The 17,332-nt window shown below is 39.9% G+C and overlaps 1 protein-coding gene across 1 annotated transcript in view; it reads left to right on the top strand.

Moving 5' to 3' along the window:
• Nucleotides 1-17,332, top strand: part of LOC107594031 (plexin-A1-like) — a 235,444-nt gene that overhangs the window by 47,130 nt on the left and 170,982 nt on the right. The window lies entirely within an intron of this gene.

The following is a 17,332-nucleotide window of genomic DNA, read 5'->3' as shown; positions in this document are numbered from 1 at the left end:
ACCACACAGAATATGAAGAATATTTAAAACATTATGAGTCAGCTGTCTTCGGCAGTCCTTAAGGTACCAGCACAATAACACACTCAGCAAAATATTGTCTAATTATCGTTATCGATAAAATCCCATAAAATATCGAGATATAATTTTTTGTCAATATCGCACACCCCTACTGTGAACTAATATATTTCATAATAATTAATATATTTTTATTTTATTGAGTTTTTTCTAGAGATGCAGAATATCGTGGAACCATTTTTTTTAAAAAGAATTGATACTTTCATTCACCTTTGACGCACGCAAACACACACACACACACACACACACACAAACAACCTGATTTATTGACTTAAGAATTGGAATTTTGTGGCTTTTATTCCATGTGTCTTACATACATTTTAAGTCATTTATTTTCTGGTGTGCTGCTTAAAATCTGCTAAGATTCATGCTAATAGGTCTTTTGGGGTTTCAGTACTGAAAAAAGTTAATCCTATTAAAAGTGGACTGTTTTCACTCATTTATGTGTGCTGGGTATTATTATGCTTGTCAGAGTATTGTGTCATTAGCTTAGCAACACTCCATTTTAAGTCGAGTCTCCAGTGCCCTTTAAGTACTATTTGTGTCATATAAAGTGTTATGAGGTTCAGATTCAGTCAGCATGCCACCTTAGAAGGTAGCTGCATATCTAGGGAGAAGTTATCAAGGGAGTTCGGTAGGCATGTGTACCCTGGTGCTACGTGGCCATTTTAAGCTCTGGCAGATGGGTTTGATTGAAAGAGCCCCTGGCTATGAAGCTCATTGGACATCTGTGAGGAAAGCACACTTTTAACCAGGTGCTCACAGGGTTTTTTCTCCCCCAAAGTCCTGACTTTGTTTGGAAGTGCCCTTGAGTAGCACTTAACCTATAAGTCCGGGGGGGGGGCCTGGTTCTAAAATTAGCCTGTAATGTATGGCGATTGTATATAAACCTGTTCGGGCTATTACGAAACGAAACAAATGCCAATAAAGCTATCATCATACGAACAAAGGACGCTGTGTTAACATGGAAGTTTATACACCCTCCAAACAGCTTGTGTTTATGTGCTTTGAGTCTTCGTAAACCGAATGACGGTAATGTCGGGTATTTTCTCATTTTCTGCCTCATTTGTTTAATGCTGCGATGAGGTGGCCTGTGTTCCTTTGACAGCTGTGGATATCCAGCATGCAGACATGACTCCATCCCGGAGCAGTGGACACTGTCGAGTGGAACAATGGGTCACTGATCTGTGCCGGCCGCTTGCTCTCTCCAACAGAGCAACGGACACTGTGTGTATGTGTGTGTGTGTATCTGATAGTTATCCGATGCCAACAGAGGATGTGACCAGCTACATTCCTGGGATGCTGTTTGCCAGCTTTCGCCCACAGCTGTGTCCAGTGCAACTGTGCACAACCTCACCTGATGCCAGGGAAGGACAGCTGCCCGCCCAACAGCATCTGCGGCCGGCCCTGACGTCATTGCCGTTGTCTGACAACTGCGGACACGCCTCTATCCTCCACCCGCAGTGAAGGGCCAAAGCAGCTGCTCGCTTCCCTTCCTCTCATTGGCGCCATCTGTCCGTTCGTCACAACAGACACGGCACTCTCTGTGGTCAGTCACACGTATTAACACTGAACTCTCCATCCCTGCAGTTTGCCCTCGTGCACATGCCACACTTGTAGGGGCCGTACACCCACAGTGTCCCGCCACAGTATTTGCAGAGGGTCCATCAATCACGCTGAACGTCTAAGACGGTTTGGTCTGGACAGGTGATGGATGAAAAGAGGAGGTTTGTACTTACAGTATGTGGACACATTCAAATATTTTTAAAACTGGTAACAGTTCACTTGAATAAATAAACATTAGTGGTGTTTGCTAAGGCACTATTAGCATTGTTTTTAACTATTTTGCACACTGCTCATGTTTTCAACTGAAAATATATATATATATTTATTTCAGTGAACTTGATATTAATAATTATTACTTTATGGTGTGGTTCAAAGTTAATACAATAGCTAATGTTAAAAAAAAGGTTTCATGTTTTTTCATTTGTTTATTTGTAAATATAGGCTACTAATGCATTTTTGACATTACAAGTTGTATGCGTTATTTTTTTAAATGTATATTAAGAACAAACTTGAATTAACAATGAACAATGCATTTACAAATTAACATTAACCTACATGAATAACTGCAAATGGAATGATTTCATATATTTATTAATAAATAAATGTTAATGAATTAAACCTTATTGGCAAGTGTTACCTATTAAAAGAGTATTTAAAATATAATATTTTTATAAATATTTATTAATATATTTTTAATGATTATATTAATATTGATATTAATATAAATAATGCACTTTGTCTTGCAAAAGTCTTAATTTTAATGCATTATAATACATATTATGGATACATTTTTAGGGAGTATAATGGATTATAACTCAACATTTTAATACGTAACATGATTTAGTGTGTTTTACGATGCAGAATAGGATTCTAAAATCATACAAGTTCTTAATATCAAATGGAGATCCACCAATATGCTGTTCATGGCATATTCAGTCCAGTATCTCTAAGACATATTTTATTAAATTGTGCTGTTCTAAATTCTCTTAAATGTTTACTTGACTTTTTCAATAGAGTTCTTTCTTTAAGATTTATTTTGGGATTTTTTGGCTTTTTATTAGGATAGGACAGTTCTTGAGACCGTGGGAGAGAGAGGGGGGACAGGATCGGGAAAGGTCTGGAAATCGAACTCGGGACGCCCGAAGTGCAACAGTGCTATATGTCGGCGTACTGCCCACGAGGCTATTGGCGCAGACAACGGAGTCAATTCTGAATGCATTTTTAGAATTTTTTTCTTAAAATAACTTATGTAGGTTTTTAGATTGCGCTTTTATGCTACTTTGACTCACGCACTATGAGAATAGCCAAGCTGGAATGGTGTTAAAACACCAACCAATAAAACAACTAACCATTTAATGTGTTGTAATGCATTATTCTCTTAAAGACTTAACCATGTAAGGTAGGACTAAGCATATGTATTATACCTATCTACAAGAACATGCAACTAATTATAAGATGCATTATGAATGTTTTAAAATGTATAACAAATACAATGTGTCTTGTTTATAAGCTTCAAGTGAAGTGTTACTAATAAGATTTATTTGGAAATTGTATTTGACATTTCTGTTCAGGGAAATGACAAATGGGTGGTGGGTCAGTGTAGAGTCTGTGTGCTTATTCCTGCAAGTTCTTGAAGCCCAGATCACAGAATGACTGGATGAAGCTCTGTCTGTGAGGAGGTCTTGGTGTTCATGCTGCCAAAGCCTTTGTCACCAGGGCAGCTCTCCCTTGGGCTCCGTTGTTGTGGAAACTGAGTGTGTCATGCATCTCATCTGCATATGTGGGGTGCCTGCCATCTCTTCCGTCTCTCTCTCTCTGTTTATGGAAGCACCTCACGCAAGTGTCCTGTCAGCCCTCCAGAATTCTAATGTGCTTCGCTGTTTGTTACGTTTCATGATCAGAGGCGATACGTTTGGCCCCTCTGGGACCTCCTTTCAAGCCCTGTCTCGAAGATGACACTTGGTAGGAAAGTTCTTCCTTGTAACTTTAAAGATAATGACTTCTTAATGCTGCCAGACCCTTATTTTCTCCACAGACTTGCTGCAAGTGATTATGGGAAAGAACAGTGATCTTGTCTGCCACCTTTTTGTGAAGCTCTGTGGAGTTCCTTACATCGTTCAATGCCTAAAGATTGAAATGTCACAACGTATATGCACGCAGAATCAAACAGAAATCCTTTCATCACGCAGCTGCACCGCACTAGCGTATTTTTGTAAGATAACACTATATAGACCCTCAATGTATGCCTGAAGGCATGAAAGAACATAGCGCCTCTATTCCCCGCTGTTTCCACAGGAGGAAATCTGTCCACCCAAGAAAAACAACAGAATCAGGAGACATCAGATAGTAGCTTTCTCATGACTGCTGGCCAGGCACGGCATCATGAATGAGAGTCTGTCTCTGCAGGTTTATTCTTCTTTTAAGTGGCCACCATAGTGTCACAAGGCCCACAGTGGCTAATCTGCAGCTTCTGGTATGAGATTAGGTCCTTTGAAGCTTCATTAAGGTTGAGATTTGGAGAGAGGGATAGCCATTAGCTAGCCACCCTGTAGAAGTCTGTCTCTTTGGAAATAAATGCCGTCAATTATTCACTGTAATGTTGTTCCAAATTACTATGATTTTCTTTGTTGCATGGAAAACAATATTGCCGATATTAGAGTTGTTTGATTTTTAAGTATTGTTATGTTAGTTATTTATTTTAGTTTTTTTTATTTTACATACTCATTTTCCCTATTTTTATATTTATTTGTGACCCTGGACCACAAAACCAGTCATAAGTAGCACAGGTATATTCGTAGCAATAGCCAACAATACATTGTATGGGTCAAAATTATAGATTTTTCTTATCGATTATCATTAGGATATTAAGTAAAGATCGTGTTCCATAAAGATATTTTGTCAATTTCCTTACCGTAAATATATCAAAACATAATTTTTGATTGGTAATATGCATTGCTAAGAACTTCATTTGGACAAATTTAAAGGCGATTTTCTCAATATTTTCTTTAATTTGATTTTCTTTTTTTGCATCCTCAGATTCCAGATTTTCAAATAGTTGTATCTCGACCAAATATTGTTCTATCCTAACAAACCATACATTAATGGAAAGCTTATTTATTCGGCTCTCATGTGATGTATAAATCTCAGTTTCGAAAAATTTACCCTTATGACTGGTTTTGTGGTCCAGGGTCACATTTTATCTATGAATATCCATTTTGTAAAAATACTGGACAATGTAATGTTGCGATTCCTAAATTCACTTGTAGGTTTTAAAAACTTATTTAAAACTTATTTTTAAATAATTTTAAAAATAATAAATTTTTATTTTATTTAAAATAAAACATATATTTTTTAGTAAATATATCTGTAATTTTGAAGAATTTCAAGTTGTTTTTTTCATACATTGAAAATCGATTGTTATTCTAATTGACAAGCTGCAAAATGGACAAAACAAACAAAAATATAAATCATTATTTGCGGAAAATCAACATATGCCATAGCTGTCAAATCTTTCAAATTGTACACATTCAAACCAGTCCCTCAAAATGTATTGCACAAGGTTTGATATCAATGACAATCGACCACTAAGCATCAATGACATCAAACCTGATCTTCACCAAATAAATGCGGTAAGGAGGTTTCTGTACTTGTGTTTTAGGGGTGGACAGTCATGTTTTTATACAAATCAAACTGGCGCCAACTCGTAAAAGTAACTTTTTCTCATGAAATCAGGCTGGATTCCTGAATTTCAAGTCTGAGCCTCTCGAATTGCAAGATGCTTTCGAGTTGAGTTTATCATATCAAAGACCTCAGTGTCTTGTGACCTCCATGGTTTGGTTTCTCTTGAAGCCCTTGAGATGCTAATCATTGCACTGTAAAGGAGAGGAGGCCATTCCGGCCTCAGACAGGCTATTGGGGGCCTCAGCACTTCCAGACATAGTGATTATCAAGTAGGCATCAAGTCCCTCGAGAGGCCCCTGCAATCAGGACGGAGAGGCCCTTTGACACGAACCCACACACACTCATGCGCTCGCTTACACGCACAACACACCTGCTGCCCGGACTCATATGCATTCTCACTAGCCACTCGCAATCTTGAATTAGGAGCTCTCGGCGTGTAAGACTGAGCCTTTCCATTTGAGTTTCAAAGTCAGAGGGGTGAAGAGGCAATGGACACACACACTCACACACACACTTACATTTGGTTTCAACAGAATTGTAAGTCTGTCATAAAAGGAAGCCCGGGGATATTGAGGCCACATCTGTAAAGCGAACCAGTCTTTCATTTGAATTTTTCCTCAGCTGAGTGATTTAAAATTCCTTCTAAAAACTGTGAGAGAGTGCAAAACAGCAGAAAGATTCAAGAGGGAAGGACAAAGAGAGGGGAAATCGGGGATCGCTCCATCTGTAGACCCTCCCTATGCCAACATTCATTATGTCTTCATTGGTGCAAGATTACCACGCATGATATCAGGATGTCCCTCTCAATGGTTTGGACGACAGCCTCCTCCCTCCCACACAAGTCCCTGTCTTTCTCCGACCTTTTCAGCCCATTGTTGAGGAACGATCTGGGCTGTGGAGAGCCATGTGTCTACAGTGTAATCTCTCTGTGTGGAGCGTACATGCAAGCGGTCCTGCTCTTTCATGGTCAGGCGTCCCCGTAATTAAAGTATACCGACTTGGCAAGCGTCCTGACAGGCTTCAGTGCTGTGTGTTTGTGTTTCAGTGTGTGTGTGTGGCTCATCCACATTATCCGGCACCATCCTCCCCTTCATCTCTCCTCCCTCCCATGTGGGCCACCCTGATCTTCTGTGGCAGGCTGTGGTGTTTGTATGACTTGCATGCTGGCTCCGAGCCCTGGAGGAAGCGTGGCTGGGGCCCACATTGGCCCTGTTTGGCCTTGCATATGTGTGGAGCGAAAGGGATTGATAGAGGAAATGGAAGTGTTCTCTTTCTGGGAGATCCTCATTGGCTAGGAGAGAGACACGTCTTCCCATGTCTCTTTTAAACCACTAAACCACTACAGAAAAGTAATGATGTGGATTTTGAGTTTTCCCTCCCTACCACACATGCCTTATAGATACCTTGCAATTCACCAACCCAACTAGTGGTCATGAATAGGCATTTTCTCACATATTTCTTGTGGCTTTTTTGCTTTTGTTACATGAAAAATGCCGGTTAGAAAGATAACTATGGTATTGTTTATTTTCCATGATATACATTAGTTACAAAGTGCAATCTGGTATTGCCACAGTAAGCATATCCATTGACCACAAAACCAGTCATAAGCAGCACGGGTATATTTTGTAGCTATAGCCAACAATACATTGTATGGGTCAAAATTATAGATTTTTCTTTTATGCCAAAAATCATTAGGATATTAAGTAAAGATCATGTTCCATGAAGATATTTTGTAATATTTTGTAAATTTCCTACTGTAAATATATCAAAACTTAATTTTTGATTAGTAAGATGCATTGCAAAGGACTTCATTTGGACAACTTTAAAGGCTATTTTCTCAATATTTAGATTTTTTGCACCCTCAGATTCCAGATTTTTAAATAGTTGTATCTCAGCCAAATATTGTCATATCCTAACAAACCAAAGCTTATTTATTCAGCTTTCAGATTATGTATAAATCTCAATTTCAAATAATAATTGACAATATGACTGGTTTTGTGGTCCAGGGTCACATTTGTGTTTGATTCTCATTGACGGCCATTGCAATGACTATCTCAGGTGACCTTTTTATTTGTTCATATGCAAACACGTGTTTATATTAAGGTTAGGGGTTGGTTAAGGTTTGTCTGTAGGCCATTGAGCCGTTTTTAAAATACAGGGGCTCTAGTCTGTGTTGGTGACCATCTGAGCCGAGCGTGAGATGTTTTGCCTTTGATATCACACAGGGGCCCTTTGTGCTCTAAAACGAGCGAGGTCAAAAGCAGGCCAAAGATGACTGTGTTTGTGAGCATGTGTGAGACCATGTGAAATTATAATGTGCAACACTTAGATCACATCCCTCCCTGTAAACAGTGAACACCCTTCTCTCGTTTTTTTTGTCCACAGGCCCCTCTGTAGTCGATCAGGGTTCAGCTCAGTCTCTTTCCTAACATGATCATAAACAATATCCCCTCCATCTTCATTCCAATCACACGGAGTCATGCAGTCTTTCCATTAATCAGCCCTCAGGGTTGGTGGGGGGAGGCTGGCTCTTTAGGGAACATTTGGATCTTTAACTCCTTCACTCAGTTCCAACACGGATTACAGAACATTCATCACAACAAAGTGAATATTGTGAGCGCTGAGCTCCGGACATCTCAAATGACAGGAGTTATGCAGTGACCACCATGCACACACACATATGCAGGCGTGCACAAGGGCAGGGACAAAACCAGTCATAAGCAGCACGGGTATATTTTGTAGCTATAGCCAACAATACATTGTATGGGTCAAAATTATAGATTTTTCTTTTATGCCAAAAATCATTAGGATATTAAGTAAAGATCATGTTCCATGAAGATATTTTGTAATATTTTGTAAATTTCCTACTGTAAATATATCAAAACTTAATTTTTGATTAGTAAGATGCATTGCAAAGGACTTCATTTGGACAACTTTAAAGGCTATTTTCTCAATATTTAGATTTTTTGCACCCTCAGATTCCAGATTTTTAAATAGTTGTATCTCAGCCAAATATTGTCATATCCTAACAAACCAAAGCTTATTTATTCAGCTTTCAGATTATGTATAAATCTCAATTTCAAATAATAATTGACAATATGACTGGTTTTGTGGTCCAGGGTCACATTTGTGTTTGATTCTCATTGACGGCCATTGCAATGACTATCTCAGGTGACCTTTTTATTTGTTCATATGCAAACACGTGTTTATATTAAGGTTAGGGGTTGGTTAAGGTTTGTCTGTAGGCCATTGAGCCGTTTTTAAAATACAGGGGCTCTAGTCTGTGTTGGTGACCATCTGAGCCGAGCGTGAGATGTTTTGCCTTTGATATCACACAGGGGCCCTTTGTGCTCTAAAACGAGCGAGGTCAAAAGCAGGCCAAAGATGACTGTGTTTGTGAGCATGTGTGAGACCATGTGAAATTATAATGTGCAACACTTAGATCACATCCCTCCCTGTAAACAGTGAACACCCTTCTCTCGTTTTTTTTGTCCACAGGCCCCTCTGTAGTCGATCAGGGTTCAGCTCAGTCTCTTTCCTAACATGATCATAAACAATATCCCCTCCATCTTCATTCCAATCACACGGAGTCATGCAGTCTTTCCATTAATCAGCCCTCAGGGTTGGTGGGGGGAGGCTGGCTCTTTAGGGAACATTTGGATCTTTAACTCCTTCACTCAGTTCCAACACGGATTACAGAACATTCATCACAACAAAGTGAATATTGTGAGCGCTGAGCTCCGGACATCTCAAATGACAGGAGTTATGCAGTGACCACCATGCACACACACATATGCAGGCGTGCACAAGGGCAGGGCGTGACTGAGTGCGATGAAGTTTCATTACATTAAATGTCATCTTTACATAACCCCATGCCACTGAGTTAATCACTTTAGTTTATTTCTAGCCCCCGAGCGGGTTCAGGCCTGTGCTTGGATTCATCCGGTGTAATGCTAGTACTCAATTGTTTTAAGAGGTGAGTGATTCTCTTGTTGATGTGTTGACTTTTTGACCCCCGGTGGTCGTGACCCTGGCTGTCTACGCTTTTCTTGAAGATAATTGAGCTTATCCACGGGACTAGCGTCTAGTGTTCACGAAATGCTCTTGATAAAGACTTACTGTGATACTTTAGCTTTAAAATGCCCATTTGAGAAGCTATAAAAGTTAGAGAATTGGCTCATTTTACAGATCAGTTCTGGTATTTACATTGTCTTCCTTTTTTCCACAGGCTTGTATTCAAGTCTGTGGTAGGAGTGATGTACATGCTAAGATATCGAACATCATAGATATCCTCTGCACAGTCTTGCTTTATCGAAAATCAAGAGGCAGCTCTGAGGTTTCTCTGACATTGACGCTTCCTCTTTATCCTTCCTCTACTTCCTCTTTGAAGACTCGATTGTTCAGAGTGCACTCAGGGAGCCGTCTAACATTAGTTTTCCTTTGATGAAAACAGCACAGAGGGGTTAATCCAGCAGATTAAAGCAGATTTCCTTGCACTGGAAATGAATAGATAACAGTTTGAGCTCTGATACATTTGAAAAGAGGGATTAAATGCTTCGTTTAAAGTCTATAAAATACATCGGGAGGTTAATTGTTTCCCAGTAACACATTTATCCCTCCATTTGTTAGCACAATTGGGATGAATCGTTAAATTAGTTTCTATCCTGTGTGCTCATTTTTTCATTGTTTTTTTCCACCAACTTATTGACAAGAGGCCTATTGTGCCAGTATTGGATTTGACTCGCTGATCCAAGCCACTTAGTCTGACAAATAAACCTTTCCGGATATGTTAAAGCTCTGCCCATCCAAAAGGCCTAACATGGAATTTCCACCCTATCCCAAATGCCGAATGGTTCACTTTAAGTGCACTTACAGTATTGTAGCCTTCTCTTGCACTTATCTGTTAAGTTGATGAGACTGTAGGATATCCCATTTTGTAATTTTTTGATTCAGAGGACTCATGATGCGCCCCTCAATGAGAAGAACTCCAACGAAAGTCCCTTTAAGGCAAGTCATTTCACTCTGTGTCCATCTTTGAAATGCCTCTTGGGCATGCAAGTGCAGATCTTATCTCTTTGAACGGGGAAACATCAAATTCTCCAAAACTGTTCGCCAAGCTTACGATTGAATTTTATATTTAAAATCACCAATGAAATCTGACAACAACTGTCTCATAAATGTTGTTTCTTTTGCTCAAATAGTGTTAAAAAAGCTTTTTTTCCCAGGCTAGACCAGTCAGTGCGCATGTGTATTCCTAAGCGCACATCTCAGAATGCTGACTGTTTTTATAGCAACCAGAACTTTTAACACCAGCTACAGTGATGCGATGACTTTACTTTTACTAGAGCGGCCATATTGAGCATTGCATTTTTCCCCATTCAAAACTATATGAGTGACACGTCTTTGGTATTCTATAGTCTTTGACTCCAACCCAACAGTCTGTGAGGTATTACGTCAACAATTTATGATAGTGTCTTAAAATCACTTTTCAATCAACCCTTCCAAATAACAACTTTGTTTTTTTTCCCACACTTTGTTCACTTGCTCAGGTATGCTTGTTTTGTTTTCTCTTGCACACTCCCCCCTGTCATTTCTCATTCTCCTCCTCCCCCGTTCTCTCTTTTTCCCCCTCTCACTTCATTACAAGCCATTAATTTATTTGGCTCTATTGACCTCTGTGTTTCTTGAAGATAATTGAGCTTATCCACGGGACTAGCGTCTAGTGTTCACGAAATGCTCTTGATAAAGACTTACTGTGATACTTTAGCTTTAAAATGCCCATTTGAGAAGCTATAAAAGTTAGAGAATTGGCTCATTTTACAGATCAGTTCTGGTATTTACATTGTCTTCCTTTTTTCCACAGGCTTGTATTCAAGTCTGTGGTAGGAGTGATGTACATGCTAAGATATCGAACATCATAGATATCCTCTGCACAGTCTTGCTTTATCGAAAATCAAGAGGCAGCTCTGAGGTTTCTCTGACATTGACGCTTCCTCTTTATCCTTCCTCTACTTCCTCTTTGAAGACTCGATTGTTCAGAGTGCACTCAGGGAGCCGTCTAACATTAGTTTTCCTTTGATGAAAACAGCACAGAGGGGTTAATCCAGCAGATTAAAGCAGATTTCCTTGCACTGGAAATGAATAGATAACAGTTTGAGCTCTGATACATTTGAAAAGAGGGATTAAATGCTTCGTTTAAAGTCTATAAAATACATCGGGAGGTTAATTGTTTCCCAGTAACACATTTATCCCTCCATTTGTTAGCACAATTGGGATGAATCGTTAAATTAGTTTCTATCCCATTTTTTCATTTTTTCATTGTTTTTTTCCACCAACTTATTGACCAGAGGCCTATTGTGCCAGTATTGGATTTGACTCGAGCCACTTAGCCACTTAGTCTGACAAATAAACCTTTCCGGATATGTTAAAGCTCTGCCCATCCAAAAGGCCTAACATGGAATTTCCACCCTATCCCAAATGCCGAATGGTTCACTTTAAGTGCACTTACAGTATTGTAGCCTTCTCTTGCACTTATCTGTTAAGTTGATGAGACTGTAGGATATCCCATTTTGTAATTTTTTGATTCAGAGGACTCATGATGCGCCCCTCAATGAGAAGAACTCCAACGAAAGTCCCTTTAAGGCAAGTCATTTCACTCTGTGTCCATCTTTGAAATGCCTCTTGGGCATGCAAGTGCAGATCTTATCTCTTTGAACGGGGAAACATCAAATTCTCCAAAACTGTTCGCCAAGCTTACGATTGAATTTTATATTTAAAATCACCAATGAAATCTGACAACAACTGTCTCATAAATGTTGTTTCTTTTGCTCAAATAGTGTTAAAAAAGCTTTTTTTCCCAGGCTAGACCAGTCAGTGCGCATGTGTATTCCTAAGCGCACATCTCAGAATGCTGACTGTTTTTATAGCAACCAGAACTTTTAACACCAGCTACAGTGATGCGATGACTTTACTTTTACTAGAGCGGCCATATTGAGCATTGCATTTTTCCCCATTCAAAACTATATGAGTGACACGTCTTTGGTATTCTATAGTCTTTGACTCCAACCCAACAGTCTGTGAGGTATTACGTCAACAATTTATGATAGTGTCTTAAAATCACTTTTCAATCAACCCTTCCAAATAACAACTTTGTTTTTTTCCCACACTTTGTTCACTTGCTCAGGTATGCTTGTTTTGTTTTCTCTTGCACACTCACCCCTGTCATTTCTCATTCTCCTCCTCCACCGTTCTCTCTTTTTCCCCCTCTCACTTCATTACAAGCCATTAATTTATTTGGCTCTATTGACCTCTGTGCTGTGTCCTCTCCTTTCAGAAGAAGAGGGTGGAGAAAGATGACAAAAAACGGAATGGCCTCGACTGTAGATTACTGAAATATGACTCCAATCTTTTCCTTAGTGTGTCTGCCTTGCATTCGCGCACAAAAATTCACGTCGGGAGCCTGTGCCAAGAAATGCACCAGGAGCAACCGCAAAGACTGATGTGGGCTGTGTCAATAGCTCTTGTTTTTGGCTTGTCTAATTGAGAGTGAGGCAGTGCAACGGATGAGCGAGGTAACCCGGGTCTCCCTTCCCCCAAAGTCCATCTGGCTGGGCTCGGTACCACAACTCTCGGAGTTGACTTGGACTGAGATCCCGCCACCTAATTGCCATACCTTAACCTTTGCAGGTCTTAACTGTGTTACCCTCTTTATTCCTTGTCTGTCCGCCAGCTAGCACCTCTGTAGATCTCCTCCAACAATCGGGAAGGCATTAGACACAGAGTGACGGGGGCAAAGGGGTGCTTCTGGATGAGTAGGCAGAAACGTCCTGACAGGATGACAGCGGCTGCCGCAGCAGCAGGTGCCTGTCACCTTTTGGCCCGCTGCGGCTGATCCTGCCAGGACTCGTGGCTCTTCCACCTTCCTAACCCTCACCTCCCTAATTGAGACCCCAGCAGTCTCTTGGCTCGCTCTCCTCTGCCAGCCCTTCTGCCCTGTATGATGGATACGTATCCCAAATGTGTCTAACAGTGTTCATACTGATGGCTATATTAGTTTCCCAGCCAAGTCTGTACGATCTCCAAAATTGATTCCAAGAGTCGTGCATCTTAACTCTGCAGGGAGCATAAAAACATATACCATAGATTTACTAATGATGTTGGCCATTTGAAATAAATTCTGTGTTTTGATGGAGTCTGTAAGGTCTAAGTGGAGGAACATGGTCAGAAATTATGTTTGTTTCTGCATTGGTACCTCAAAAACACTGTAAAGCAGTGGTTCCAATGAGTTTTCTTTTTGCCTTCCCTATAGCTAGTTGCCATTTTTGTGTTTTGGATACTTGTCTACATCATGGGTGTAACTCAACCGCAAAGCTACCTTAGCTGACCGACTTCACAAGTTTTTCACCAGAAACAAACCAGCTAGTCTTTTTGGCAGGGACACTTTTCATTCTCTTTCTTTTTCTGAAAGCCACAGGCTTCATGTGTGTGGCCTCTTTGTTTAACCTTTTAATTGGATCAAGTCCTGGCTGACAGTTTGAAAAGGCTCACTCAGTGTAGATTGTCACATCTGACACTAAACCCCTTCGTGTCTGTTGGGCCTGGCATCCACTCTGACGATGCCACAATCAGTCAAATCACCAACTCCATCTTGTCAACTCCTGCCTCTCACTCCCGGCTAGATTCATCTCTCCATCCTTCACTATTCGTGTACAGAAACCTTATTAAAGGGATAGTTCACCCAAAAATGAAAATTCTGTCAATAATTACTCACCCTCATGTCGTTCCAAACCCATAAGACCTATGTTTCATCTTCGGAACACAAATTAAGATATTTTTGATGAAATCCGAGAGCTTTCTGACCCTGCATAGGCAGCAACGGAACTACCACATTCAAGGCCCAGAAGGTAGAAAGGACATCATTAAAATAGCCCATGTGACATCAGTGGTTCAACCGTAGTTTTATAAATTTTTATAAACTTTTTGTGTGCAAAGAAAACAAAAATAGCATCTTTATTCATGCATTGTGGTACTCGCGGAATGAATGTGCAGCGGAGACTGACATGGAAGAGAAGATTTGTTGAACAAATTAATTTTTGTTTTGCGCACAAAAATTATTCTCATAGCTTCATAAAATTTCGGTTGAACCACTGATGTTACATGGACTGTTTTAAAGGGCACCTATTATGCCCCTTTTTACAAGATGTAATATTTGCCTTGGGTGTCCCCAGAATGTGTCTGTGAAGTTTCAGCCCAAAATACCCAACAGATCATTTATTATAACAGATGGAATATTAAATTTTTGGGGGGTGTCTAAAAAAGAGCTGTTTTGGACTGTATCGCTTTAAATGCAAATGAGCTGCATATTCCCGCCCCATCTCCAGAAGAGGTGTATACACGATCTCTCTGTATTGCATATCTACAGCAATAAACAGCCGATAGAAGCAACATAACTAAGAGCGAGAGAACCAGAGTTTAGCCATACATATGGAAAGCCAAATGCACTGAAAGTGGAACGAAACAGCGCGATGTTACAGAGCTTGCGCCGTGCAGACCTGTCATCGACGCGGATCAATTGACCAAGCCACGCTACCGAACGAATCTCGCGCTAAGAACGGCGCAAACTAATTTCACAAGCGCTGATCAGTTATACTTAAATACTTAAAGGGGATAGTTCACCCAAAAATGAAAATTTGATGTTTATCTACTTACCCCCAGGGCATCCAAGATGTAGGTGACTTTGTTTCTTCAGTAGAACACAAACAAAGATTTTTAACTCAAACCGTTGTAGTCTGTCACTCATATAATGGAAGTGAATGGGAATCACTGCTTTGAGAGTCAAAAAAACATATACAAACAAAACCAAATTAAACCCTGTGGCTTATGACGATACATTGATGTGTAAAGACACAAAGATCGGTCTGTGCAAGAAACTGAACAGTATTTATATAATTTTTTACCTCTTATACACCGCAATGTCCAACATCCGGCACGTGACGCGTGTACGTGCTCTGGCATAGTAGACATAGATATATATATAAGTAGATTCCCACGGCCCATAGAAACAGTCACTAATGAGGCATCTACGTATACTGTATATATTTATGTCTACTATGCCAGAGCACGTACACACGTCACTCGCCGGATGTTGGACATTGCGGTGTATAAGAGGTAAAAAATGATATAAATACTGTTCAGTTTCTTGCTCTTGAGTAGGTGGATTTTTATCATTGTAGGGTGGTTGATCACACACGGCCAACACACATTTATGTCCAAACATAACCATGTAAAAGTGAATTTTGCATAATAGGTGCCCTTTAGCGATGTCCTTACTACCTTTCTGGGCCTTGAACGTGATAGTTACATTGCTGTCTATGCAGGGTTAGAAAGCTCTCGGATTTCATCAAAAATATCTTAATTTGTGAACAAAATTTCTTATATGTTAATTTCTTATGGGTTTGGAACAACATGAGGGCGAGAAATTAATGACAGAATTTTCATTTTTGGGTGAACTATCCCTTAAACTGTTTCGTGTAAAAACAGTTTGTGGTTTGTTCTTTGTGATCATGTGTAGAAGTAAGTTTCGCTAGGTCTAATTTGTTCTCTTAAATTACAGATACGATAATGATCTACTGACTCCTATAGGCATGGATGTAACATTACGCAAATCTGTAAGCATTTTGTTAATAATGCCATCTAAGAAGTACCCAATTTAGTTTTGAACACCCCCTCCCCCCCTTACTGCGTTCATCGTAAAGACTACTAATGATTGGACAGGCACCTGCAGAGGAAATTAACCTTGGATATTAAAAGGATGCTTTTGGTTGTTGGCGCTAGTGCTAATCACTGTTCCAAGGTAGCATTAAAGAACTTCCCGGGCAGCTTTGCCATAATTTCTCTGCGTCTCTCACTCACTGTAATTCTGTATGTACAATGCATTTTTCTTTGTTATTATTTGCTGTGACAGATGCATTGACAGCATAAATCCTTGGAGTTCAGTTTGGACCGAGGTGCTTGTTGGCTCGTGTGTTCAGCGCACACACTTGCGCTCTTACACACACGCTTCGTACACACCCTGCGGTATGCCTCTAAGGTACATATTCCTCATCTCAGTTTTACTCAGTGCTGAAAGCTGTCAGGAGAAGAAATGAAAAGACGAAAAAAGATCAAATTATCGTCTGCTATTAATTATAGCGAGTAGGCAGGCACAATAAAAGTGATAAATGTCTCTTTATCTCCATCTTAGCTGCACGGAAATAGAAGCGGTGTGTTAGCGTCTCCTTTGTGTTCTTTGGAAAACATGTTTAGTGCTCTGACTGAGTAAATGAAGAGGGCTTATCGGATTAGGCATCGCTCTGATATAAATACTGTTATTTTATTTTCCGCTCATTCTTAAATGTGATTACTGTTTACAATGCTGCCAAATTATTCGCAGCACACTACGACTGTGCATATTTGCATAATGTCGTGTTGATTGAATGCCACCAGCGGAGGCATTCTTACTTTAGCTGGTTTTGTTTGGTCCTTTCTATCTCTGTCTTTTTTTTGTCTGTGTATCTGTTGCTTAAAACATCCCTGTCTTTCTTTGAGTATGTACAGTATTGTGTGTTTACATGAGTGTGCTTCTATAAGAGGGAGCTATCTTAGTAAGTAGTTATTTAGCAGATGTTTTTATCCACAGTGATTTAGGCCTGATTCACTCACTCGGAGCAAATGCAGAGCATACTTGTTTTGCCGCCCACAGTCTGTCCTTTATTTTTTTCATTCTCTCGCCTTTATTTTTTTAGTCATTTGTCTGTCCTTTATTTATTTAATTTTTTTATTGCTTACATTTTGACCTTTTATTTGTCTGTCTGTCCCCTTATTTTTTCCCCTTTTTGTCTATCCATCCATCCATCCATCCATCCATCCATCCATCCATCCATCCATCCATCCATCCATCCATCCATCCATCCATCCATCCATCCATCCATCCATCCATCCATCCATCCATCCATCCATCCATCCATCCATC

This window comes from Sinocyclocheilus grahami, unplaced genomic scaffold, assembly GCF_001515645.1.
Source record: "Sinocyclocheilus grahami isolate Dianchi unplaced genomic scaffold, SAMN03320097.WGS_v1.1 scaffold178.1, whole genome shotgun sequence".
Taxonomy (NCBI): Eukaryota; Metazoa; Chordata; class Actinopteri; order Cypriniformes; family Cyprinidae; genus Sinocyclocheilus; species Sinocyclocheilus grahami.
The sequence above is the reverse complement of the archived record's forward strand: the minus strand, read 5'-3'. Positions and strand labels throughout refer to the sequence as shown.